The 10,080-nt window shown below is 34.0% G+C and overlaps 1 non-coding gene across 1 annotated transcript; it reads right to left on the bottom strand.

Annotated features, from left to right (window-relative positions):
- Positions 1-9,754: 9,754 nt before the first annotated feature.
- Positions 9,755-9,861, bottom strand: LOC122103151. The gene has a single exon (XR_006146711.1). It is a non-coding gene; the product is annotated as a U6 spliceosomal RNA (small nuclear RNA).
- Between the last annotated feature and the right edge of the window lie 219 nt (positions 9,862-10,080).

Below are 10,080 nucleotides of genomic sequence, written 5' to 3'. Positions count from 1 at the left end.
ATGTACATATAACTGATTTTGATTTTTGTGTGCTTAAAAATCTGAGTGTGTTTTGTATGTGCTTGTGAACATGTTCATGATAGAAATTGTCAGCATGCTGTAACAATTGGCTGAGTTTAAGTTTAAGGTTCCAAAGGTTATGAGATTTGATCATTACTAAAAAATTTTTAAAGCATTTTCACATTGTTTGAAATAGCTTTTTAAGGATTCTTTAACTTAAAAATTAGAAAATTTGGTATGTTAGAATGCATAAAGCTGTTTACACTGTAATCAAGATATCTGGCTTAACAAAAAGGAGAAATTTAGAAGCCAACAGAAGACCTATCGTTAGGAGTGAAGGATGAACAGGCAGAAGTGCAGTTCAGCTGGTCATGCATGGTGGAACAGGCCCTGGGAAGAGTCCACGCATCGTGAATTAGGGCAAGCGGGCACAAACGCAGTTCAACTAAATCTAAAGAGTCGGATTGGGTGTGTGCCCATTCCACAGGAAGGGCCAAGTGGCCCATATTTATTCTGCCCCTTTTCCCTACAGATAGACACTGGAAACATGATGGTATAAATGAGTGGGGCAGTTTTAGCAATGTTAATCAGATCTGATTAACATTGCTAAAACTGCCCCTTGGATGTGTTAAAATTAAAATTAAGAAGGCCTTAAAAAGAGGATCAAAAAGTTTATTTGTATAATGTGGTTTGCTCTCTGATATTCTGCCATTGGATATGTTATTTTTAAGGCATAAAGGTGTTAAGTCTAGCTTCTTGGTACAGTGATGGTGATTCTAATTTTTGCATTGAGAAAAAAATGTTATTTGAGCTTAAAAGTTTTCATGTGTATCTGTTTAAAAACAAGCAGCCAAAAGGAAATGAGTGACACCTAGCCTCGAGAGTTTAAGGGGTTTTTCAAAATGCAACTAAAAACTAAAGTATAGAATATTAAAACAGAGATGAATAGGAGGCTTACAAATTAGGAATGGATTTCTGTATATAAAGTTTAAAAGTAAAATTGTTCTAAACATTTGCCTCAAAGTACAAAAAGGAAAAATTAGAATTACCAAAGTTATTGCTTAATTCCTATTTCAGTTTGGTCTCTTAGGTTTTTTTTTTTTTTTTTTTTTTCCATAACAGTTCCCAGCAGATCCACAAAAAGGAGTGAGGATTCTTTTAAGTTTGTCAGATGTAACTTTGGCTCTTAATAAGTTTCAGGTGAGACTATGCTTAAAAGCTACTACTATGTTGACTGTCTTTTTGCTTTTAATTGGAGTAAAATGGCCTTTTATGAGACTCATTGATCTGAAAACTGGTTTGAATCCAGCCTAGGCAGATGAAGGTCTCTGTGAGAATGTCACCTCTACTCAGCCAGCAGAAGACAGAAAGAGCAAGCAGACCTGCTTTAGGATTCAATGTGGCAAAGTGCTAACCTTGAGCTGTAGAGCTGAGCGACAGCACTCAGGCCACAATTTGAAGTCCAGTAACCAACTAAGGGAATTGCCAATGAGGCATTGTTTCCAGTGTGGGGAAGACACTCCTTGGACGAAAGTAATGGAGGAGCATCCAGAGACCGTAAGCCACTGCTTAGAAGGCAGAAATAATGTCAGATCCTTGAGTCATTTGTGCATGGCCCTTCAAAAATTGGTCAGAGCCAGAAGGTCATGGGAAGATAGTTTGTAAGCATATCTATGACTGAAAGGGACAGGAACTTGTCAGTCATCTGTGATATTAGTAAAAAGCTAAGGTTGCAAAATGTGGAGGATAGTTTAAATCCCAACCCTTGTATGTGCCAAAAGTTCTAATTGGGAGTAACTTTTGAGCTGACACCACCTACATGAAATTCATCTTCTCAGGAAAAGTTTGTAAACCTAAGAGTGTGTTTCTATTGATATCTGTCTGAAGGCCTGCATAGGTATCTCAGACATTGTTAGGATTACTAGAGATCACCTTCCAAAGCCATTCATAAAGATCCTTTTGCAAACCAGAAGACTAAAGAAGCTCCACTGCTGTAGCCAGAAAAATGGTCTGTGCATTTGTCAAAAGTTAAAATATTGTTCTTAACCTCTTTGTAAAATAGGCTAAGTTTATAGGTTCCTGGCTAGGTAGGATCAACACTCCTGAGTCAGCTTCAAGAAGTGACAGAAGATGAATCTTTGCCCATCATCCCTTATTAAGAACAAGGGAAAATATTCACTTTTTTAAAAATGTGGCAAAATAGACAGAAGGAAAAGGCATGGGAAATAATAGTACAGGCCTGAGTCCTCTATATCTGCTTAGAAAATCCTAGCTTTATTAAAAGATCTATTTGTTTAAAAAGTTGTCATCTTGGTAAATTGTCCTGGGCTATTGTGTAAATTGTCTTAAAAACTAGTGGAGTCACAGCTTGCCAAACGTATGCAATGTATCCTTACCAGTCTATGTAGGAATTTGCAGTCCAGCACGAGATGTGACAGCCCCTTGGAGCCACTGAGAGACCCTGCTGCTGCTGCTGCACATCCTAATGGGTAAAGTTCAACAACAGCCTGACAGTTACCTGGAGGAAATCTACATCATCACTCAGATCACCTCCACCGTGGTAAAGGTAGACTGCACTCCTGACTGATTCCATCACCTGAAAATGCTTCCCGGTTGAAAGCTGCTACAACTAAGATCGTGTGGGACATTCTCTTGGTAATATGCAGTAATTCTCTATACTCCCACAGTAGATATTGGAAACGAGGATATCACTGGTTTGTCTTAGCCTTTGGAGTCTAAAAGCCACACAAATACATTAGTTTTTATTCATCCTAACTTCAATTCAACTCATCTTTCTAAAAATAGTTTTTAGTTTCACTCATTATCTTGTCTTTCTTGTAAACCTAACCCTAACCCTCACCGTAATCATACTCTAATCTTAATATTATTAGCAGTTTTCTATTTCACATTCATCCTAATTCTAACTCTACTTGATATTCGAAGATTTACTTTGTTTGACCCTAAATTTTCAGTTTCCCTAATGCTTACACTAAGCCTAGCTGGAACTAAAACCTAACTTTCACCCTAATGATAATCCAATTCTAATGTTTAAGAAAAATACTCTAGCTTTTAATCATTCTAATGAATACTCCAGTTTTCACTCTGGAAATGAGTTTCAGTTTGCCCTAATTTTCAAAAATTTTCTGACTCTACCTCGAAAGTTATCTTGTTCCCTAACAGGAGTCATTATATTACTTGTCCTCACATTCTCTTACCAGGAAAAATACTGTAGTTTCCATTGATTCTGCCTTTTTCTGAACCACTGTATCTGAAAACAGTTTCAGATTTACTTACCATCTAGTCCATTACTTAACGCTAACTCTCAACCTAAACCTGTCTGGAAAACTCTCATTAATCGCTACAAGAATGATCACTGAGAAATAAATATAATGATAATGTTCTAGTTACTATTCAGCCTCATATATTTGCTTCTACTTGTTAGTGAACACAATTTTATACTAAAAGCTTTATTATTCGTAACAGTAAATATAATCAGAAGAAAATATTGACCCTAATCTTAATCCAAATTATATGACAATACTAACACTAACACAAGTACACTAGTTTTCACTCATCCTTCCAAACATAGGTTTAAATTTTTCCAATATCTTAGTCATTTTCTAACCCTAAACGTAATCTTTCTTAACTGGAACATTGAGAGTAACCATTAGCCTAATTGTGAGTAGATTCTAATATTAATAGCAATACTCTAGTTTACATTAATTCTAATTCTTACCAGGCTTATATTAAAATTTACCTTCAATTAGACCCTCATTTTTTTTCTCCTTCACTCTAAGCCTAACCATGGCTGGAATCCTAACTAACCATTACCTTGACACTAATCCTATCCCAATTCTAAAATTTATGAAAAATGCTCATTTTGTGCAATCCTAACTGAAATTCCATTGGTAATTCTTGAAATAAATTGTAGGTTTTCTGTAAACTCTACAGATTTTTCATTCTTAACTCTGAATGTATTTTGTTCCATAACAGGCATCATTATACCCATTGATCTCAAATCTTGATTTTATGAAATACATTGTACTTCCATTATCCCAGCTTTTCCTGAATTCCTACAACCTAAAAAAAGGTTCAGCTTTACTTAATATTTAACATTTCTTTTTTTTTTTTTCCTTTTTGTCGGTCGTGGGGCTTGCACTCTGGGCCAGGGCATAATCCCTGAGTTCTTTAGCCCAAGGTGTGCGTTTAACCAATTGAGCCACAGCACCGCTTTTATGTTTTATAGTGGTTAATTTGAGATAAAAGTCTCATGGACTTTCCTGCCTGGGCTACCTTTGAACTGCGATCCTCAGAAAATAGCTTCCTGAGTAGCTAGGATAATAGGCGTGAGCCACTACTTTAACCCATTTCTTTACTCTATCCTCAACTTCGGTTAACCAGAAACCTAATCCAAATCACATTCTGATTTAACACCAAATGGTTGATGTAAGAAAAATTGTCTAGATTCTATTCAATCACACATTTTTTGGCTTCTAATTCTAATTGGAAAACTAAAATTCACCTTGAAGCTTATCTTTCCCTAACCCTAACCGGAAAAAAAAGTATCTCACACTTTAAACCAAATTATATCTGAATATTTAAAGTAACAGAGACTGGTTTTCATTCATTCTTCTTAAAATATGTGGCAGTTTTACACAATGTCTTACAGATTTTTCTCATCCTGACCCCGTTCTAACTGGCACACCTTTCCTAATCCTAAGCCTATGTATAACCGAATCATCATGTTAGTAGCAAGCCACTTTTTTCATATTTATCCTAACTCTTGCTCAGCGTGTAGGTCTAACTTTTACTTGCATTTTGAACATAAATTTTTAACTGTTTTTATATGTCCTGTCAGGTTTTATTTTTCATTATTTTTAAAATTTTTATTTTGTTGAAAAGATGCTTTAAAGAGGGATTAGTTACATATATAAAGTAAGGAATACGTTTCTTGTTGAGCATTGTTACCCCTTTCTTTCTTGTTCTCTCACTATCCCATCCCTCCCCACTTCTTATACCTTTCCCTTCCCATGGTATAAACTTCATTTTCAACATAGTGTCTTGTGAGTATCATTGTTGCAATGGGTCATCCTGTGATGAACCTAAATTTTCTATTTCTCTAATCCTAATTCTAATTCTGTCAGAGATCCTAACCCTAATAATAATAATAATGATAGCTCAATTCAAAAGTTAACAAAAGATATTCAGGTTTTTATTTATTCTATTAATTCACTGTGCATCTTGAATTAACTTGCAGTTTAGCTTAAATCTTCCAAATTAGTTTATATGTGCATATATAAAGATGTAATTTTATGTGAAAAACAGAAGATCTTTGGAGGAAGGAGTAATGAGAAAGAAATAGAGGGAGTATAATCAAATACCGTTAAAGATTTTATGGAATTGTCACTTCTGACAATTAATATCTATTAACAAAATAACTAAAAATTAATAAAGAACACACTGCCTTCTAATGTTCTTTAAGAGAGCCATGATCTATCTTCTGAAAAAAAAAAAAACTCGTGTTAGATAAACTTTGTCCATGCATAATTTATATTGTTTGCCAATTATTTAACTTAATGAATAAAAAATTATCAAATAAGATTCCATGACAAAAAATATAAAACAGTTACTTAGCAATTGTTTGAGAAAAAGTTATTGTCATGAGTTTTAAGAAATGGAATTGCTATTTCCCTACAAAGCAATGACTTAGGTTTACTAATCTAGTATTTGTAGTAAGCTTAGAGAACATAATTGGCATGAAAAACAACTAACTGTACATCTTGTTTCTTGAATGAGTGATATTTTAAACATTGTCTTTTATTCAAATAAATACTTAGGTTTACATTTCAAAGTAAGTTCAATTTTATCTCCTTTCAGAACAAGTACTTACCCTGCAATTAAATGTACTAGCATATTCAGGTATTTAGAAGCTAAATTTTCTATGTTTTATATGTAGCTCTACATATTCAGAATGACATGATTTTTTTATTCATAAATGTCTAACGTCAGATTTTTGCTTCATCAATATAAATTGTCTCATTAGGTTGTAGTGAAGGCTCCAGTAACGAGTGGTCAAAACCATTTCCTGAATTCTAAATTTTAAATCAAATCATTTTTAAGCTTTGATAATATCATTTATTGTCTCTTGAGAGCAATTAATCTAAAACAAATACTACTTTTAAACATTTCACTCACATTGTAAAGAATATTAACATAGGTCATAAAAAGACTAATTATTCCAGACTCATCATATTTGGTGATCTTAGTGTGAAGAACGCAGAGAGTAGAAGGTTCTTATATTCAATAAATAGTTTTGGTTAAATTAAGTCATATATCTGGATTTCTAATTTGGAGGTTAATCACATGGAAACAGGAAAACAATAAAAAAAGTACTTTGGAATCAACAGAAAAAGATATTTGTGCATGTACCACAGTTGCTTTATTTGTTTGTAGGTGAACACTGGACTTCGATTTCTATCTTAGCTGTTGTTGTGAATAACAATTAATTACAGATATATTTATGAGTTACCCAGAGAGAAATAATCACACGATTGGTGGGACAGATCATATTTCAACTTTGGATTTCTTTAGAAAACTGCATACTACTTTCTACAACGAGAACACTAACCTGTATTTTGACCAAGAGTGTCGAAAATTTCCTTTTCTCCACACTGTCGCCAGCCAACATTATTACATTTTGAGTTTTTTTAAAGGGCAGGTTTTTACTGTGTGCAGTACCCAAGACTGGCCTTAAACTCAAATCCTTTTACTCCAACCTCCAATCACTTGGAATTACCAGCCTTTACCTCCACACCTGGTTCCTTGGATATTTTTTATGAGTTATAATAGTTAAGAAGTAGTATCAAAGTAATTTTGAATTGCATTTCTCTAATGACTTCTGCTCACAAAGCATTAAGCTAGCACAGAAGTTGTATTAAATACAAATTTGTAAATCCACAGGCAATTTTCAGGGCTTTTTGGAAAACATGTCTATTCAGAACTTTTGTCCATTTTTAATCAAGTTTCTTGTTAATCTCATCTTTAATCTCTCTATAGAAAATCAATAATTAATTCAAGGTAGTAGAAAGGAAAAAAATTAAGCAGCTCCTAAAATTTAAAAATTTTTAATAACATGATATTGCTTAAATCATTTTCTGTAAACGCTTGAGACTATGTAACTCAATTTAGTTAGACCTTTTACAAGGCTATATATATTTTATTTATTTTACTTTGATTGTTCTTTCCAAAGCCTGTACGGCTAATTTCACTTGCTTTCTTTCAGTCTCATGTAGTACAGATTTCAAACTGAAGAATAAATGGAAGGAAGCAAACAAAAAATACAGTTCCCCTCATCTGATGATGCCTCTACAAGAATGAGGAAAGTGTTCATCCTTCTAAGGACCTATGATAAAATATCAAAAAGACATTTTATTCTTCTAGGTCTTCCTTATCTTTGCTATGTAACTTAAATGATGTAAAACACAATATACTGCTCAGATACTTTTATGTTTTATCAAGTTTGCATATTTTTATATGGATTTCACCTCAGTCTACAACATTCCTTCATTGTTCTGTCTCTGATATTTTTACACTATCACGACATAAGATAACCAGTTTGATTTACAGCATGAGAAGTTATCCACCTGGCTTCCTTGGAAGCTGAGCATGGTCAATAGATATTACTTCTGGTTGCTAACACTACATGTAATGGTTTCTGTACTACTTATCATATTCTAATTAGTATTTAAAAAAGAATGCTGGCTAAACTCAAAGGTCATTCATAGGTTTATGTTAAGTGTTTCACAAGTTTTATTCTCTTACTTCTTAAGATAACATTTGGTATAATGCTAATGTTATTACCATTGTAGTGTTGGGAAAAATTGTAGTAAAAAACTGTAAGTGCATGGCCCAAAGATACACACAGTGAGGAAGGAAATGAGTCAAAGTTTCCAAAAGTCTTTCAGCAATACCAAAAAGGTGGGTAAAATCTCTCCATTCTCTTATACTCTCAATTCAATATTCATATTGTCCAAGAAATAATAGCATAGCAAATATTTCCCATGGTGATTGTTTTCTGTCACATTTTGTCTTCAACACAGACTGTGTTGGTGACATTAGGTTATCATGCACAGAGCTGAGCTTACAAATTGAGGTCTGAAGACAGCCAAATTTCTTCTGTCCCACAGTTCCAGTTTCTTTTTTAAAAAGTACTAAAATTTTTAAATATCATCACTTACTATCTTTTAACAATCTCCAAACGAATTAAATTGACATATAATCACTCAAAAGGCTTTCAAATTCGGTGATGATTAAACAGGCCCCCATGAAGTAAATTTTCTTTTACTTTTAAAATTGTTCTAAAAGCCTTGTGCTGGCTGGTCACACCTATTATCTACTCTGAATATTTGCTCAGGAGATTGAGATCTGTGGATAACACTTGGGAGCCAATCAGGGCCAAAAAAAAAACTTCATGAAATTATTTTTCAAAATGTTTAATGAACTAGCAAAGAGCCAAGAATTGAGATGTAGCTTATATCGTAGCTCACCAATCTAGATAGGAAAGGCCTAGCAAGGCCTTGAAGCCCTGATTTAAATTCTGAGCATTCCAATATACATGCATGGTGTTCTCATGCACGTGCGTGTATGCTTGTGCGCTGCCGCACTCACACACACACACATTTATTCAAATTACCTTCATATCAGTGTTCTGAATTAATTTCTTTGTTAACAATATTATATGGGTAAAATAGAGGAAATAAACTCTTCCATCTAAGAACATTTTTATATGTTTTTTTATGGTAATAATACTGTGCAGAGGGGTCACATTTACATGAACAAGGAAACTAGTAAGTTTCCTAACAAGCATTGTTACCTCCTCCTTTATATTTCCCCTACCATCCCTTCCCTCCCACCTCCACAAGTACACTCCCCTCCCCTTTCCTTCCTCCGCCTAAATTGTAAAGTTCATTTTTCAACATAATGTCTTGTGCATCTCATTGTTACAATGGGTCAACCTGTATCGCTATTTGAGCATTTTTTCCCTTCCCCTCCCCAAATTAGAGAAGCATACATACAAGATGTAAGTGTACCAACTTCAAATACAGAGAAAACAGGGGTTATAGTGTGGGAAGAAACATACAAAAAACAAAAAAATTGACATCACACATTATAAGTACGTTAGAAACAATAGCCAGAATCAAAAAACCACTTGTGTCCCTATCTTGGGGTTCAATTTCTTTAACATCATCTTATCTGGTTATATGCACATGTCTTTTGAACTTTTCTGCTTATCCCAGACATACATTCGTTATTGAAAATAAGGGAAATCATGGGACCTATATTTCTTTGGACTTGGCTTACTTCAGTCAATAAATTTTTTTCCAAGTCTTTCCATTTCCTAACAAATTGGGCGATGCCATTCTTTCTGATGGAGGCAAAGAATTCCATTGTGTATATATAACACATTTTCTTGATCCATTCATCTAACGGGGGCATCTGTTTTGGTTCCATATCTTAGCTATCGTAAATAATGTTGCAATAACCATAGTTGTGCTGGTAGTTTTAGTATGGTCTTTTTTATGATCATTTGGATAAATCCCCAAAAGTAGGATTACTGTGTTATAGGGGAGTTTTATGTGGAGTCTTCTGAGGCACCTCCATACTGCTTTCCAAAGTAGTTGAACAAGTTTACACTCCCACCAAGAATGCAGTACGTTTCCCTTGTGGCCACATACGTTTCAGCATCTGTTGCTGTAAAAATATGGAACGCTCCAAGACTTTGCATGTCATCCTTGCACAGGGTGCATGCTAATCTTCTTTGTATCGTTCCAATGTTAGTGTATGTGATGCTAAATTGAGCACAGAACAGTTTTTATATATAAAGTATAATTTTTAATTGATTTTATTAAGCTAGGCAATCAACAAAAAGTAAGTTCAAAAGAATTGTTGTGAAATTATAGAATCATGTATTTCTTACATAAGCACACATTTAAGAATAAAATCAAGATAGACATGCCAAAAACAAAGTAATTCCAGATATTTGTAGTTCAAGAGATGTGTAGGAGGAGAAATTCAATTATT

This window comes from Dipodomys spectabilis, unplaced genomic scaffold (genome assembly GCF_019054845.1).
Source record: "Dipodomys spectabilis isolate Male_0828 unplaced genomic scaffold, ASM1905484v1 ptg001941l, whole genome shotgun sequence".
Taxonomy (NCBI): domain Eukaryota; kingdom Metazoa; phylum Chordata; class Mammalia; order Rodentia; family Heteromyidae; genus Dipodomys; species Dipodomys spectabilis.
Note: the sequence above shows the minus strand (reverse complement) of the source record. Positions and strands in the feature narration are given on the sequence as shown.